This window comes from Microcaecilia unicolor, chromosome 8, assembly GCF_901765095.1.
Source record: "Microcaecilia unicolor chromosome 8, aMicUni1.1, whole genome shotgun sequence".
In the NCBI taxonomy this organism is placed as follows: Eukaryota; Metazoa; Chordata; class Amphibia; order Gymnophiona; family Siphonopidae; genus Microcaecilia; species Microcaecilia unicolor.
In genome coordinates this window covers 199718192-199733988 of record NC_044038.1, presented here as the reverse complement: position 1 = coordinate 199733988, position 15797 = coordinate 199718192, and the positions used below count along the sequence as shown (strand labels likewise).

At 48.6% G+C, this 15797-nt stretch overlaps 1 protein-coding gene across 4 annotated transcripts in view; it reads right to left on the bottom strand.

Moving 5' to 3' along the window:
- The window catches only part of DIDO1 (death inducer-obliterator 1), a 366889-nt gene that overhangs the window by 321210 nt on the left and 29882 nt on the right, over positions 1–15797 (bottom strand). The window contains exon 2 of one of the 4 annotated variants that reach the window (XM_030213636.1): positions 10291–10477. The exons of the other annotated variants lie outside the window; for them this stretch is intronic. The gene's annotated coding sequence lies outside the window, so the exon portion shown is untranslated. The remainder of the gene's footprint in view (positions 1–10290; positions 10478–15797) is intronic. 4 annotated transcript variants of the gene reach the window in all.

Sequence of the window (15797 nt, the reverse complement as noted above, 5' to 3'; positions counted from 1 at the left end):
AGCAAGATGGCGGCCACAACATTCTACCGCGAATAACCTCGAGGAACCTCTGCTGGAGTTAAACCTTTCTCAAGTGTTTTCTACAGTTGTTTAAACAACGTTTTTCTTCTTACTGGTTTGCCACGATGGCCTCATACCAAGAGGAAGGCTTTTATTAGAACGGGAGCCCAGCCGGTTCTTACATTGACACCAACCCAGCAAACAATCGAGGTTATCTCGCGAGAACCAGTCAGGCGTTGGGAGTTCCCACTGAGCAACGAGCGCAAGGAGAAGCCGTACTCCAGGGACAGGACATATCGTTGTCCCCCCCAACGCGTTCTCCTCCGCCGCAACCGGCAGAGACCAGCTCTAGAGTTGAATCACGAACCCACGAAAGTGGAGGACTGGTATCTCATCTGGGCCCTATAGCTGAAACCTCTCCCGAGGTCCTTCTACCATCGGAGGCTCAAATTGCGCCGGTAACACTTGAGGCAATATGGGGGATGCTCCAGACTGTTCTGGCATCAACAAGTAAGATAGAATCTTTAGTAGTAAATGTTCAGACTTTGACTTCTTCTTTTACTACTATGAAAAATGATGTCACAGATAAGATAAATCATCTATCTGAAGAAAATATCAAGTTGAAGGAAACTACTGTAAAATTAATACAACATAATACTTTGATACATGGGAGGTTGGAACACTTTGAGAATTTTAATAGGAAATTAAACCTACGTTTCTTGAATTTCCCTAAGACTCCAATCTACCCACCGCATGAAATTTTCAAAAGATATCTTTTAGAAAATTTGAAATTTTCTGAAGATAATATACCTCCGCTGAACAAAATATATTATCTTCCAATGAAAAAGGTGAAAGAAAAAGAATGCGATATTCAACACGAGGGAAATGACCTTAACGTATCATAACTATTGGAATCCTCATTAACAGAGTTAACTGAAGCCAAACTCTTTTGGTATCATTTATTTTTCATCAGGACTTGGAAAATGTTAGGAAAATTGCGCTGAGAAACCTACAAACCCCATAAAATGGGGGCAAAATCTGGGTGTTCCCAGACGTTACAAAACAGACGCAAGTCAGGAGAAAAGAGTTTTTGGCACTTCGATCTGCAACGTTGGCTCTAGGAGCCTCTTTCAACCTGAACTACCCATGTAAATGCAACATCAAATATCTTGGTGTTAAATATGTTTTCTTAAATCCTGAACATTTAAAACAGTTTATCGTTCAGAAAAAGATAATTTAATATATGTTGTGACCAACAGGTATAATTTGTCTCAAGTAATAGATCGAATGAGACATAATGTAATAATTGGTTCAAATTAGGCTAGGCCTGTTATGTTGTACTGTTGCACACAGCGAGGCTTCCTCCTCGAGACTACCGTTCCGGGTCCCCCTCGTCGTTGCTTCTCCTAACGCCAATCCTGGCGAAACCTGGATATCATCCCCCAACAAAGACAGATCTTCTACCATCTTTTTCGACAGGGTCTGCCGCCCCTTCGAGTCTGTATTTTCAATCGGTACTCCGGCCCCATCTACTTGTGGCAGTGGGGGAGTTATTGGTCCTTGCGGGCTGAGCGAAATTTCGCTCTCCAAGCCGGGGCTCTTCCCTGCCCTGGCTGCGGAAACGCCCGTCGGCGTAGACACCAAAAAAGCAGAAATGGAAGTTTGCCCCAAAGAGGGGGTCTCTAGCCTGGAGAGGGGAGGTCCCTTCGGCTTGCCCTTTCTCTTTGGCATGCTCGTGTAGTCAGAAAGAGAGTAAGAACTTAAAACTCAAGCAGAGCGTTCCACTCCTGCTTCCTGCTCGATCGCCATCTTGGATCCCCCACTCGAGTTCATAGCTACTTTTAAGACCTCGATCAAGGTTACCTCAGTGATCTAAACCTCAGATAGATCTAGAGAGAGTTGAGGGGGGGGGGGGTGCATACAACCAAACACAAGTTTTAGCATTCAAGAAAGCTTGGGGTAAGTACACAGGTATCTATCTCTAAGGGAAAAGAAGGACTAGTAGATGGCATGGATAGGCAGACTGGTAGGTCATATGGTCTTTATCTGCCTTCACTTCTATGTTTCACACAGACACCGTCAGTGACATCACCACAGCATGTGCTTACATCCCCGTTTGTCTGTGGAGAATACACAGTAGATAATGACGACAGAAAAAGACCTGCATGGTCCATCCAGTCTGCCCAACAAGATAAACTCATATGTGCTACTGAGAATGCCAGAGACCCCAGCTGATCTACCTTCTTCTTCATATCCTCAAAGTTAGGGGCCCTCTCCCAGACTTGCCAAAACTCTATTACTGTTCTGCCTCCACCATTTCTCCCGAAAGTCCATTAAGTGCATATATGAAGAAATACAGTATCTTTTGAGGTTACTCGAGTATACCTGCTTTGAGCTATCACTGACCTTATGTTCTAACAGGTCGGGTTTTCAGGATTTCCACAATGAATATGCATGAGATCTATTCGCATACAATGGAGGCAGTATGGGAAAATTAGGTTCTTACCGTGGTAATTTTCTTTCCTTTAGTCATAGCAGATGAAGCCATTACGTATGGGTTGTGTCCATCAACCAGCAGGGGGAGATAGAGAGCACTCAACTTTTCACAGTGCCTAATGGCCAGCCAGCTCCACTGCCTCTTCAGTATTTGAAGCTTCCAAAGCGGTATGGCAAACCGCAATGGGAATAACATGAACTTTCCTCACAGCGAACAATGGCCCCTTAACAAGGGCATGAACTCAAGGGGAGGGAATAATCTCGTCCTCCTTATTGTATAACTGGAGGGGATACACGCAACCTCCTGGAGGGAATAAACTCATCCTCCCAAAACATAAACTGGAGGGAATGGACTCATCCTCCTATAAGTGAACATGAATCCTGAAGACTGTTTTCCAACTATCTCCCAAGGAAGGAACTTCAGGAAACAAGAACAGAACCTAAAACAGATTCACAGCATACAGACAATCATACAGGGAGGGCTCATGGCTTCATCTGCTATGACTAAAGGAAAGAAAATTACCAAGGTAAGAACCTAATTTTCCCTTCCTTGTCATCAAGCAGATGAAGCCAATACGTAAGGGATGTAACAAAGCAATCCCTATATAGGGTGGGAACAGGTCACACCACGTGCTAGCACTTGTGCTCCAAAACGCGCACCCCTCCTAGCAGCCACATCCAGCCTGTAATGTCGAGCAAAAGAGAGCTTAGAAGCCCATGTTGCTGCACTGCATATCTCTTGACGAGAGAGTGCTCTAGTTTCAGCCCAAGAGGAAGAAATCGCTCAGGTAGAATGCACCTTAAAGGCTACAGGCGGAGACCGGCCGGCAAGCAGATAAGCTAAAAAGATAGTTTCTTTGAGCCAGCGGGCAATAGTGGCTTTAGACGCTGGAGACCCTCTGCGAGAACCTGAGAGCAAACAACAGATGATCATAGATCCTGAAAGAGCTAGTAACTCGCAGATACTGCAGCAGAGTCCTGCGCACGTCCAACAGGTGCAATTGCCAAAGATTCTGGAAACTCCTCCTCGACAAAGGAGGGCAAGAAAATAGGTTGGTTTAGGTGAAACGCTGAAACCACCTTAGGCAAGAAGGAAGGCACGGTCCGGACCGTAACCCCGGACTCTGAAAACTGCAGAAAAGGGTCTCTACAAGACAGCGCTTGGAGCTCTGACACCCGTCTCGCCGAAGTAATGGCCACTAACAAGACGGCCTTCAGTGTCAAATCTTCTCTGAAGCACGCCGAGCGGTTCAAAGGGAGCACCCTAAAGGGCCTTCAGCACTAGCCCCAGGTTCCAAGCTGGACAAGGTGCACGCACGGGAGGACGGAGCCGAAGCACCCCTCTAAGAAACCGTGCTACATCCGGATGAGCAGCTAAAGACACGCCTTCAAACATTGCACCCGCAGGGAATATAGGCCAAGCCTTTTTGTACACCATCCTGCAAAAAGTCCAGAATCAGCGAGACAGGAGCCCACAGGGGTGTGATCTCTCTTGAAGCACACCAGACTTCAAACTGGCGCCAAATCCTGGCATAAGCCACGGAAGTGGAACGCTTGCGGGCTTGCAGGAGAGTGGTAATTACTTTATTGGAATAGCCTCTGCCTCTCAATTGCGCCCTCTCAATCACCAGGCCATAAAACCAAATCGCCGGCGTCCTCCATGGTCCACCGGACCCTGTGACAACAGGTTGGGAACCAGAGGTAACTGAAGGGGATCCTCCACGAGCATCTGTCGGAGGTCCGCATACCAAGGCCTCCTGGGCCATCCGGGATGACGAGAACCACTTCTCCTGGATGCAGCCGAATCCGCAGGAGCACTCGCCCTATCAAGGGCCACGGAGGGAACACATACAGTAGGCCCGGAGGCCAGGGTTCAGCCAAAACATCGAACCCCGCGGCGCGAGGATCTCTCAGTCTGCTGAAGAAGCACGGGACTTTTGGCATTTGAACTTGTCGCCATTAGATCCATCACGGGCTTGCCCCACTTGGCACATATCTGCAGGAACACTTCGTCTGCAGGTTCCCACTCCGCTGGATCGATCTGATGCCTGCTTAATCGGCTTGCACGTTGCTCTGACCTGCAATGTGAGCTGCCGACAGAAACTGTAGATGCAGCTCGGCCCAGTGGCAAATTTGTTCGGCCTGCGAGGCTAGAGCTCTGCACTGAGTGCCGCCTTGTCGATTTATGTAGGCCACTGCTGTCATGTTGTCCGACATCACTCTGATAGCCATCCTTCCAGGGTCACTTGAAAGGCCAGAAGCGCCTCAAACACCGCTTTCAACTCTAGGCGGTTGATGGACCACTCCGACTCCTCGGGTGTCCATAGACCCTGGGCATGCTTCCCCTTGCAATGTGCGCCCCAGCCTTTCAGGCTGGCATCGGTTACCACTAGGCACCAAACGCGGAGCGCTAGAGGCATTTCTTGCCGCAGCATGCTGAGAGCCACCACTCCATGCTGAGTCGGGCCGCAGGGAGCCAAGAGAGTCTGCATTGCTAATCCTGAGATACTGGAGACCATCTTTGGAGTAGAGCATACTGTAGAGGTCTCAGGTGCGCTCTCGCCAAGGGCACCAGTTCCATGGTGGCCGTCAATCGATCCAAGCAGCAGGACAATGTCCCAAGCTCGCGGGCGGGGCATCCTCAGGAGCAGACGGACCTGGTTCTGAAGCTTGCACCGCCTTTGCTCGGGTAGGTACACATACCCCGAGGCTGTGTCGAACCTGGCCCCCAAATATTCTAGAGACTGCGAGGGGGTCAGGTGACTTTTTGCCAAATTGACGACCCTGCCCAGAGATTGAAGTACTGAGACCACTCTGGCTGTTACATGCTGACTCTCTGCAGCAGAGTTTGCTCGAATGAGCCAGTCGTCCAGGTACGGGTGAACCCGAATACCCTCTCGCCTTAGAAAGGCAGCTACTACCACCATAACCTTCGAAAAGCTGCGGGGAGCTGTGGCGAGGCCCGGAACTGGAAATGCTTTCCCATCACCGCAAACCTCAGAAGCTTCTGGTGCGGGGGCCAAATTGGAATGTGCAAGTAAGCTTCTTTCAGGTCCAGAGACGTGAGAAACTCTCCTGGCTGTACCGCCGCAATGACGGAGCGCAGGGTTTCCATGTGAAAATGCCGCACTCTCAGGGACTTAATTCTTTTAAGTCCAGAATAGGGCGAAAAGACCCACCTTTTTGCGGCACCACAAAGTAAATGGAGTAGCGGCCACAGCCGTGTTCGGCGGGAGGTACCGGGGACACGGCCCCTATCTGAATCAGACCTTGTAAAGTCTCCTCTACCGCCGCCCGTTTGGCGGCAGAATCGCATCGGGACTCCACAAACACGTCTCTTACAGGGGCGTCAAATTCTATTGTGTAATCGTCTCTGATCAGGTCCCAGACCCACTGATCTGAGGAAATGTTGGCCCACTCCTCGAAAAAGAGGGATAGACGTCCTCCGATGACAGGACTCGAGGAGGGTAGTTCTCTTTGTCACAGCTGTGACTAGGGCATCCACTTTAGGCATAGCAAAGTGAGCCAAATGCTCCTCACTACTACTACTACTACTACTATTTAGCATTTCTATAGCGCTACAAGGCATACGCAGCGCTGCACAAACATAGAAGAAAGACAGTCCCTGCTCAAAGAGCTTACAATCTAATAGACAAAAATAAATAAAGTAAGCAAATCAAATCAATTAATGTGACCGGGAAGGAAGAGAGGAGGGTAGGTGGAGGCGAGTGGTTACAAGTGGTTACGAGTCAAAAGCAATGTTAAAGAGGTGGGCTTTCAGTCTAGATTTAAAGGTGGCCAAGGATGGGGCAAGACGTAGGGGCTCAGGAAGTTTATTCCAGGCGTAGGGTGCAGTGAGACAGAAGGCGCGAAGTCTGGAGTTGGCAGTAGTGGAGAAGGGAACAGATAAGAAGGATTTATCCATGGAGCGGAGTGCACGGGAAGGGGTGTAGGGAAGGACAAGTGTGGAGAGATACTGGGGAGCAGCAGAGTGAATACATTTATAGGTTAGTAGAAGAAGTTTGAACAGGATGCGAAAACGGATAGGGAGCCAGTGAAGGGTCTTGAGGAGAGGGGTAGTATGAGTAAAGCGACCCTGGCGGAAGACGAGACGGGCAGCAGAGTTTTGAACCGACTGGAGAGGGGAGAGGTGACTAAGTGGGAGGCCAGCAAGAAGCAGATTGCAGTAGTCTAACGAGAGGTGACAAGGTTGTGGATGAGGGTTTTGGTAGAGTGCTCGGAAAGAAAGGGGCGGATTTTACGGATGTTGTAAAGAAAGAACGACAGGTCTTGGCGGTCTGCTGGATATGAGCAGAGAAGGAGAGAGAAGAGTCAAAGATGACCCCAAGGTTTCGAGCTGAGGAGACAGGGAGAATGAGAGAGCCATCAACAGAAATAGAAAACGGGGGGAGCGGGGAGGTGGGTTTGGGGGGGGAAAATGAGAAGCTCGGTTTTGGTCATATTTAATTTCAGGTGGCGTTGAGACATCCAGGCAGCAATGTCAGACAAGCACGCTGAAACTTTGGTTTGGATGCAAGGTGAGATATCAGGGGTACAAAGGTAGATTTGGGAATCAGCAGCATAGAGATGGTAGGAAAAGCCATGGGATGAGATTAATGAACCAAGGGAAGAAGTGTAGATACAAAAGAGGAGGGGACCAAGAACAGAACCCTGAGGTACGCCGACAGGCAGAGGGATAGAGGTAGATGAGGATCCACCAGAGTGAACACTAAAGGTGCGGAGGGAGAGGTAGGAAGAGAACCAGGAAAGGACAGAGTCCTGGAATCCAAGTGAGGACAGGGTATCGAGAAGTATGCTGTGATCGACAGTGTCAAAAGCAGCGGAAAGATCAAGAAGAATGAGGATGGAATATTGACCTCTGGATTTAGCCAGTAATAGGTCACTCAGAGGGTATAATTGCCCCATAGCCCTGGAAACTTTCAAAGGTCCCTCGGGGTCAGTCCACTGAGCGGAATAAGCTCTTGGATGGAGTCATGCAAAGGAAAGGCTCAAGCAGGCTTTTTGGTACTAGCCATCCTAGGATTCACAGAGGAGGCCGTGCCACTGTCAGGCTCTTCAATAGAAAGGACCTGTAGGGCATTTGAAATAAGCGCTGGCAGCTCATCATGGTGGAAAAGCCTCACCGCGGAGGGATCATCCAGATCCTGTGGTAATTCTGCACCTGACTCTGGCTCCTCAGACCACGAAGGCCTGCCAGAACTCTCCGAATCCTCACAGCCCGACCACGGGGGGGGGGGGAAGGAGGTGCACCACAATCCGAAGAGGAATTAGCCCTTCTACGCTTTTCTTTATGCCAATTATCAGGGGAAATAGCCTGCAGCGGCAGTCCAGGCCAGAATCCCACTGGGGGGGGGGGGGGGGGGGGGGGGGGGGGCGGGGGGGGGGGGGGGGGGGGTTGAGACAATAGAAGGAGCCTCAGACGAACCTTGAGGGAGAGCTCTTTTCAGCATGTATGCTTTATGCAATAACAACACAAAAATCAGGGGAGAAAAACTCGCCCTGGGTACCCAGATCCCGTCCGGCGCTAACCGCTCCCTTAATAGCCTCAATTCGAGGTCCCCCCCCCCCCCCCCCCCCCCCCCCGGGATCAGGGCTCTCCGTCTCTACGGAGGCCGTGCCATGCGGAGAATTCAAAATGGCGTCCACTGCCAGCTCTGAGTGAGAAGAATCATCGCTCGCCATGCTCGGGCCGGCTCTTACACCTGTACAGCACGATTTACAGAGTCCCGCTGCTGATTTGCGCTTGCCACACAGGGAACAGCGCTTTACATTCTCTGCAGCCATTGCCGAAAACGGCGGGAAAATTCAAAATGGAGGTTTCGCACCAAAAACGCCCCGATCGCAGGTCCACCCCGAAGGAGTTAGAAAACACTCTACCTCACCAGACCGAGTATCACAGCTCCGGTCCCATATAAGAATCAAAAGAAAACCTCTGTTCCATTTTTTTTTTTAACGCTGTGAGGAAAGCAGACGTAATAAGAACTCCGGAGGCTCAGATGAGTGGGAAAGGCAGGGAAAGGCGAACCAATGTGCCTGCATCCACTGAGTGGGAAAGGACAGGGAAAAGCAAGCTAATATGTCCACATCCACGGGGGCATGGGTAAGGCAGGGAAAGGGCTAACCTATGTGCCTTCAAAGTGAAGCTGCTATAGCCTCTAATACCCCGGATAACAACTGGCAAGCCAGGAGCCACCCCAGGCAGATTTTTGATGGAGCTCAAAGAAGCTGCAGCCATCCTGCTTGGGGAGATAGAGAATACTGAAGAGGCAGTGGAGCTGGCTGGCCATGAGGCACTGTGAAAAGTTGAGTGCTCTCTATCTCCCCCTGCTGGTTGATGGACACAACCCATACGTAATGGCTTCATCTGCTTGATGACAAGGAAATGCAAATATATCTCATGCATATTCATTGGAGGAAATCCTGAAAACCCAACTGGATTGCAGCTCTTGAGGACTGAGGTTGGACACCTATGCTCTAGAAGTTGAGTATCAAAATCTAAGTCTTCAAGGGCCACAAGTCAGGTCTTCAAAATATTCTTTAATAAATATAGAAGAGATTTATTTATATATGTATATATTTTTACTCCACTTCTATAGCTCAATTCAAGAGAGCTTGGGACAAGTACATAGTATCTCTAAGGGAGAATAAAAGGCATGGATGGGCAGACTGCATAGGCCATATGGTCCTTATCTGCCTACATTTTTCTATGGTTCTGTATACAGTAGACGCACCGGGTATGCAAATCTTATACACATTACAGCAGTGCTTCTCAACCCTATCCTCTAAGCACACCTAGCCCATCGGGTTTTCAGGATTACCCTAAGGAATGGGCACGAGATAGATTTGCATATACTGGAGACCCACTATGCAAACACTCTCTTATGCATATTCACTGTAGTAATCCTGAAAACCCAATCAGCTAAGTGTGCCTCCAGGAGAGTGTTGAGAGGTACCGTATTAGGAACTATCCTGAAAATCTGACTGGTCTGCAGTCCTTGAGGACCGGAATTAGAGACCCATTCTCCAGAACTTCCTCTCAAAAAAAGCTTGTTTCACTCACATTAGTCATTCAGATACTTCTGAAGGTATAAATACCATATCTTCCAATCTCTTCTCTCTTGGGTATACATACTTATGTTCTTAAGCCTCATGTGACAGAAGTTTTGGTGGGGGCACTGCTCTATTTTAGTAGCCTTTGACTGCCTTTATTCTGGCATATACAAAATGTTCCTTTACATAGAAAAAGACCACCACTAAAATAGAAATTACATTAAATATATCCTTAAAAATGTAGATAAGACAATTACGTCTGTTAACATCTTAAAGGACTAGTTTCAGCTCCAGCTTTCAACATGCAAGGCCCTAAGCCACTTCATCACAAGTCTCCGAAGAGCCCCAAAACATGGTCAGAGCGTATGTTTGCAACAACAGATTAATTATTTACTGTTGTATAAACTTATTACATCAAATAATTTCTATTAAACACAGAGGGCTCGATTTACTCAGCCTTCTTCCCTTAGATGCATAAAATACCATACTGTGGCCCAAATTCACCAAGAAATTTTCCTCCATTCTAGCAACAGTGAGCAGCAGTGGTAGACAAATAACATCTGCTCTGCATCTGCCATATCTTTGCTTGATCATCTACTGGGAGGACAAAAATCTACGAATAAGCTCCATTAATACTAATCACCTATTTTTATTGTGATAAATTCACGAAAAGCTTTTGTGACACACATTACAAAAGTCCCTCCAATACAACGTATTAAGTACCTGCACTAATTGTACTGTGCTTCTCTCCCTGAAATAATGCTCAGGTCCCAGGATTCAGAGGCTGAGGGCTGTTGAGATTCAGGACTTAGAGTATCTCCTTCCACCTCGATGTTGCTGTGTAATAACCTCTCAATCTCTCTGTTCAGAATTTCCAATTCATCACACATCATGCAATTCTATGACAAATCTGCCAGAAGGAAGAGGGAAAATTAACTAATTGCTACCTATTCAATAACACAGAAGTAGAAATACTATTTAGTTAAAAATTGTCACATTACTAAAAAAATCTTACTAAACAACCAAAACTCTCAACAGAAACCACAACTAATTCTAAAATGCACTCTGACATTACCATCACTGCAAGTATCAAGTTGACAAGGATTAAAAGAAAACTAAGCCTGCAATATTTACCCATAAAATATATTTAAGGCTATTTAGAGACTAGATTAAAAACGACCATACTAAAAGGAAACACCAAGGGATACTTACAAATGGCTAACATATACTGGTTTTGACCAGAGCCTATTTTAAACTGAAACATTTTAAACAATGGACGAAACAAACGTCAGCATGTCCATCAACAGTAAGACAAGCCCTTCAATATTTTCTCCTCATAATCAAGCCACTTTTTCATAAACTCTCTCCCATTTGTCATCACAATCATTACCAATGCCATCTTTCTATTCTCATGGTTTTGTTTTAAATTACTATGCCCACGAATCCCCCATGCACCAAGGATGCACTGCTTCCTTACCCTACAGTTTTAAAGCAACCTTTGCCGAGCTTAATCATGGTCACATCACGTAATTTCCTCTTCCACTTCAAAAAGGTGAAAACATGCTTTGAGAACTCTCGATACATTTAAAAAGGGAAATGCTTATAATCCCGTACTTAAGGAAAAATGAATTCTTACCTGATAATTTTCTTTCCATTAGTCCCAACAGATCAATCCAGAGACTTGTGGGTTGTGTCCCTCTACCAGCAGGTGGAGATAGACAGAACCTCAGAGGTTTGCTATATGTGGACCTGTGCAATCAGTTGACCCTCAGTATGAACAATACCAAAGCAGCGGAATGGAAACAATAGAAAACCCTCCTGACATTGTCAGATCAATTGCCCAACTCCACCACTTCTATATTTATTTATTTTGTTTAATCAAACGAAGGAACATTCAGAATAATGGAACCCGAAAAAAACTAACCAACCACAACAAAACCGCAGACAGTAAACCCAGGGGGGGCCTCTGGATTGATCTGTTGGGACTAATGGAAAGAAAATTATCAGGTAAGAATTAATTTTTCCTTTCATGGCGTCCCACAGATCAATCCAGAGACTTGTGGGATGTACCCAAAGTCCTCAAGTAGGGCGGGCCACCCCCAACCCAGCAGAAATCACCGACAAGCCAAACACCGCATCTTCATGAGCTGCCACATCCACCCGATAATGACAAGTGAATGTATGGACTGAAGCCCAAACAGGACTCTGCATAGGAGGAAGCTTGAGCTCGCATAGAATGAGCACAAACTTGCAAAGGGGGTTGCTTACCCAATGCCACATATGCCGAAGAGAAGGCCTCCCGCAACCAAGGGGCTATGGTGTCCTTGGACTCCATATGACCCTTCTTATTGCCTCCAAAAAGGACAAAGAGATGGTCAGAAAGACGAAATTCATTTCTCACCTCCAAATACCTGAGAAGAGCCCGTCTCATGTCGAGGCAGCAAAAAGCCCGGAATTGCTCAGGGTAACCTTCCCGGCGGAAGGCTGGCAAATGCAGGGACTACTGCCCCAAGTGGAAATGAGAAACTGCCTTGGGCAAAAATCTTAATCGATACCCCTGCCTCCATAAAACACAGGAAGGGGTCTCTGCAAGAAAGGGCCTGCAACTCTGAAATTCTCCGAGTGGAAGTAATGGCTACTAGGAAAATCACCTTCAAGGTGAGATCCTTAATTGTAATCCCTGATAAGGATTCAAAAGGAGGACGCTGAAGCGCTTTGAGAAGTAGATTAAGGTTCCAGGATGGCAGAACTGGCACGTGAGGAGGGCGCAAACGATTTATGCCCCTCAAGAAACGAACCACATCTGGGTGGAAGGCGATGGACGCCCCAAAGCCGGCAACTAAAACATGCCAGAGCTGAAATCTGCACCTTAAGAGAACTCAGCAAATGATTTTTGTACAGCCTCCTGAAGAAACACGAGGATAACCGATACTGAAGCCAAAGCCACTGATAATCCCGAACTCGCACACCATGAATCGAAGGTATGCCACACCCTAGCATAAGCTATCGAGGTGGATCTTTTCCGAGCCTACAGCATCGTAGCGATAACCGCGTCCAGATACCCTTTTCTTCTCAACCTCGCCCTTTCAAGGGCCAGGCCATACTACAAAAGGGGAGGGATCTTCCATCATGACTGGCCCCTGCAGCAGGAGACAGTCCTGCGCCAGTAGCAGAAAAGGACGATCGCGCAGAACCCTGATCACACCTGCATACCAGGGTCGTGTGGGCCAATCCGGGACCTCTAGGATCGCTCGAATGGGATGACTGACAATGCGAGTAACCTGCCCACAATTGGCCATGGGGGAAAGGCATAGAGCAGGTCCCTGGGCCAAGGTTGAAGAAGGGAATCGATGCCTTCTAAGCCCAGCTCTCGTCTCCTGCTGAAGAAACAGGGAACCTTCGCATTGAATGTGGTGGCCATTAAGTCCATCTTTGGCATCCCCCAACGGGCAGTTATCTGATCGAAGGCCAGAGGGCAGAGCGTCCACTCCCCCGGCTCCAACTGATGGCGACTGAGAAATTCTGCTTGCACATTCTGTGACCCCGCTATATGAGCTGCTGTCAAGAAAGAGAGATGAGTCTCTGCCCAACGGCAGATCAGAGCCGCCTCGCATGCTAGGGGTGCAATCCTGGTGCCCCCAAGACAGTTTACGTAGGTGACCGCCATCGCATTGTACGAAAGAACTTGAACTGGGCAACCGCGAAGAGAAAAACTCCCGAAGGGCCAGACAAATCGCCCGTAACTCCTAGCGGTTGATGGACCATGACGCCTCAGTCAAAGTCCAAACGCCCTGGGCCGTCTGTTGCTGGCAATGAGCTCCCCCAGCCAGAGAGTGACACATCCGTGGTCACTATCTTCCAGTCCGGGGTTGCCAGAGGAACTGTGTGAAGATGACTGTGTGAAGCCGGGCTGAACATGGCACCCGAACCTTGTAATCCTCCGAGAGCGGAGACCAACAGCTCAGAAGGTGCCACTGGAGGCGGCGCATGTGAGCTCTGGCCCACTTTACCATGTCCAAGGTGGAGGCCACGGAACCTAGAACTTGTACATAGTGCCAAGCCCGCTGGTTCGGAGTATGAAACAGCGCTCGTAAACAGTTCAAGCTTCTCCTCCTAACCTACAAATGCACTCAGTCCACAGCCCCTCATTACCTCTCTACCCTCATCTCCCCTTACGTTCCCACCCAAAACCTCCGCTCACAGGACAAATCCCTCCTCTCAGTACCCTTCTCCACCACCACCAACTCCAGGCTCCGCCCTTTCTGCCTCGCCTCACCCTATGCTTGGAATAAACTTCCTGAGCCCATTCGCCAAGCCCCCTCCCTGCACATCTTCAAATCCTTGCTCAAAGCCCACCTCTTCAATGTAGCCTTTGGCACTTAACCTTTATACCTCTATTCAGGAAATCTAGACTGCCCCAATCTGACTGCCCTATTTGACTGACTGTACATTTGTCCTTTAGATTGTAAGCTCCTTGAGCTGGGACTGTCCTTCTCTGTTAAACTGTACAGCGCTGCGTAACCCTAGTAGCACTTTAGAAATGTTAAGCAGTAGTAGTAGTAGTAGCCTGTAACCGCTGTGCTCAAGCTGCAGGAAGAGAAACTATCCCTGTTCGGGTATCAAAGCACACCCAAGTATTCCAGCGTTTGGGAAGGTGTTAGGCTGCACTTCGGGAAGTTGATCACCCAACCAAGCAACTGAAGCAACCCAGTTGCCCGCCGACTCTCCTCAAAAGAAGACATCCACACAAGCCAGTCGTCTAGATAGGGATGGACCCGAATCCCTTCCTTCCTGAGATAGGCTGCCACTACTACCAGGACCTTGGAAAAGGTCTGAGGTGCTGTGGCTAGGCCAAAGGGCATCGCTTTGAATTGAAAAGGACGACCGACCACTGCAAAGCGAAGAAAGCGCCTGTGGGGAGGCCAAATTGGAATGTGTAAATAGGTCTCTGAGATCGAGAGAGGTCAAAAACTCCCCTGGCTGTACCGCTGCGATCACCAATCGGAGGGTTTCCATGCGGAAAAGCCAAACACGTAAGGAACTGTCGACGCACTTGAGATCTAAGACGGGTCACCAAGAACCACCCTTTTTTGGCACCACAAAATAAATGGAGTATGCACCGCACCCTCTTTCTGCTGGGGGTAAAGGCTGGATGGCACCCAGCCGTTGGAAGTTGAGGAGGGTGTGTCGAATGGACCACATCTTGGCGGGACAATTGCAAGGAGATTCCGGAAAAAAGAGTCTACTATCGGACGAGCCAATTCTAACTTGTAGCCAAGACCCATTCGTCAGACGTTACCCTGGTCCACTCCACCAGGAATAGGGACAGTCTGCCCCCAATAACCGGCTGGATATGGACCAGGGCCCCATCACTGGGCGGACCTGGCTGCGGGCTGGTTTCTGTTACCGGAAAGGAAGGCCCACCTGTCACCTCGAAAGGGCTGAGGCCTCTGAGAAGACCTTGCTCTCTGAAAAGAGGCCCTGCGACCTGAACGGTAACGCCGTGTATCCTTAAACTTAGGTCTAGGTCCAGCCGGTCGTACAAACCGGGAGGCGCTGGCCCTTAGAGTCACCGAGGTCCTTCACAATCTGTTCTAAGTCTGTCCCAAATAATAGCTTTCCCCTAAAAGGAAGCCTTGCTAAATGTGACTTAGAGGCCACGTCTGCAGCCCAATGCCGCAACCACAGCCAGCGGCACGCGGTGACCGCTAGGGAAACCTCCTTCGCCAAAGCCCTCAAAAGATCATAAAGAAGATCCGAAAGGAAGGCTAAACCAAGGCCAGCAAAACAGCCACAAGATCTTCTGGAGAGGAGGCTTTCTGTACCCACAATAAGCATACCTGCGCCGCATACGACCCACAAACTGAGGTTTGCAGGGAAAGGGCCGCTACTTCAAAGGAGAGCTTCAAGCAAGTCTCCAACTTACGATCCTGAGGGTCCTAGAGCGCCATGCCACCCTCCACAAGGAGAGTAGTTTTCTTAGTGACCGCTGTGACTAATGAATCCACCATAGGGACCTTCAGCAAGTCTGTCAGGAGCAGGTAGTGCGTAAAGACGCGACATAGCTCTAAGCAACCTTAAGCCCACTGTCCGGCGTATCCCACTGCGCTGAAATAAGGATCTTCATGGCCTCATGCACATGAAAGGAATGAGGTGGGCATTTGGTGCCATACATAATAGAGGACACCGGACCTGTTCCCCCTAACGATTCAGAGGGGAAATGGCCAAAA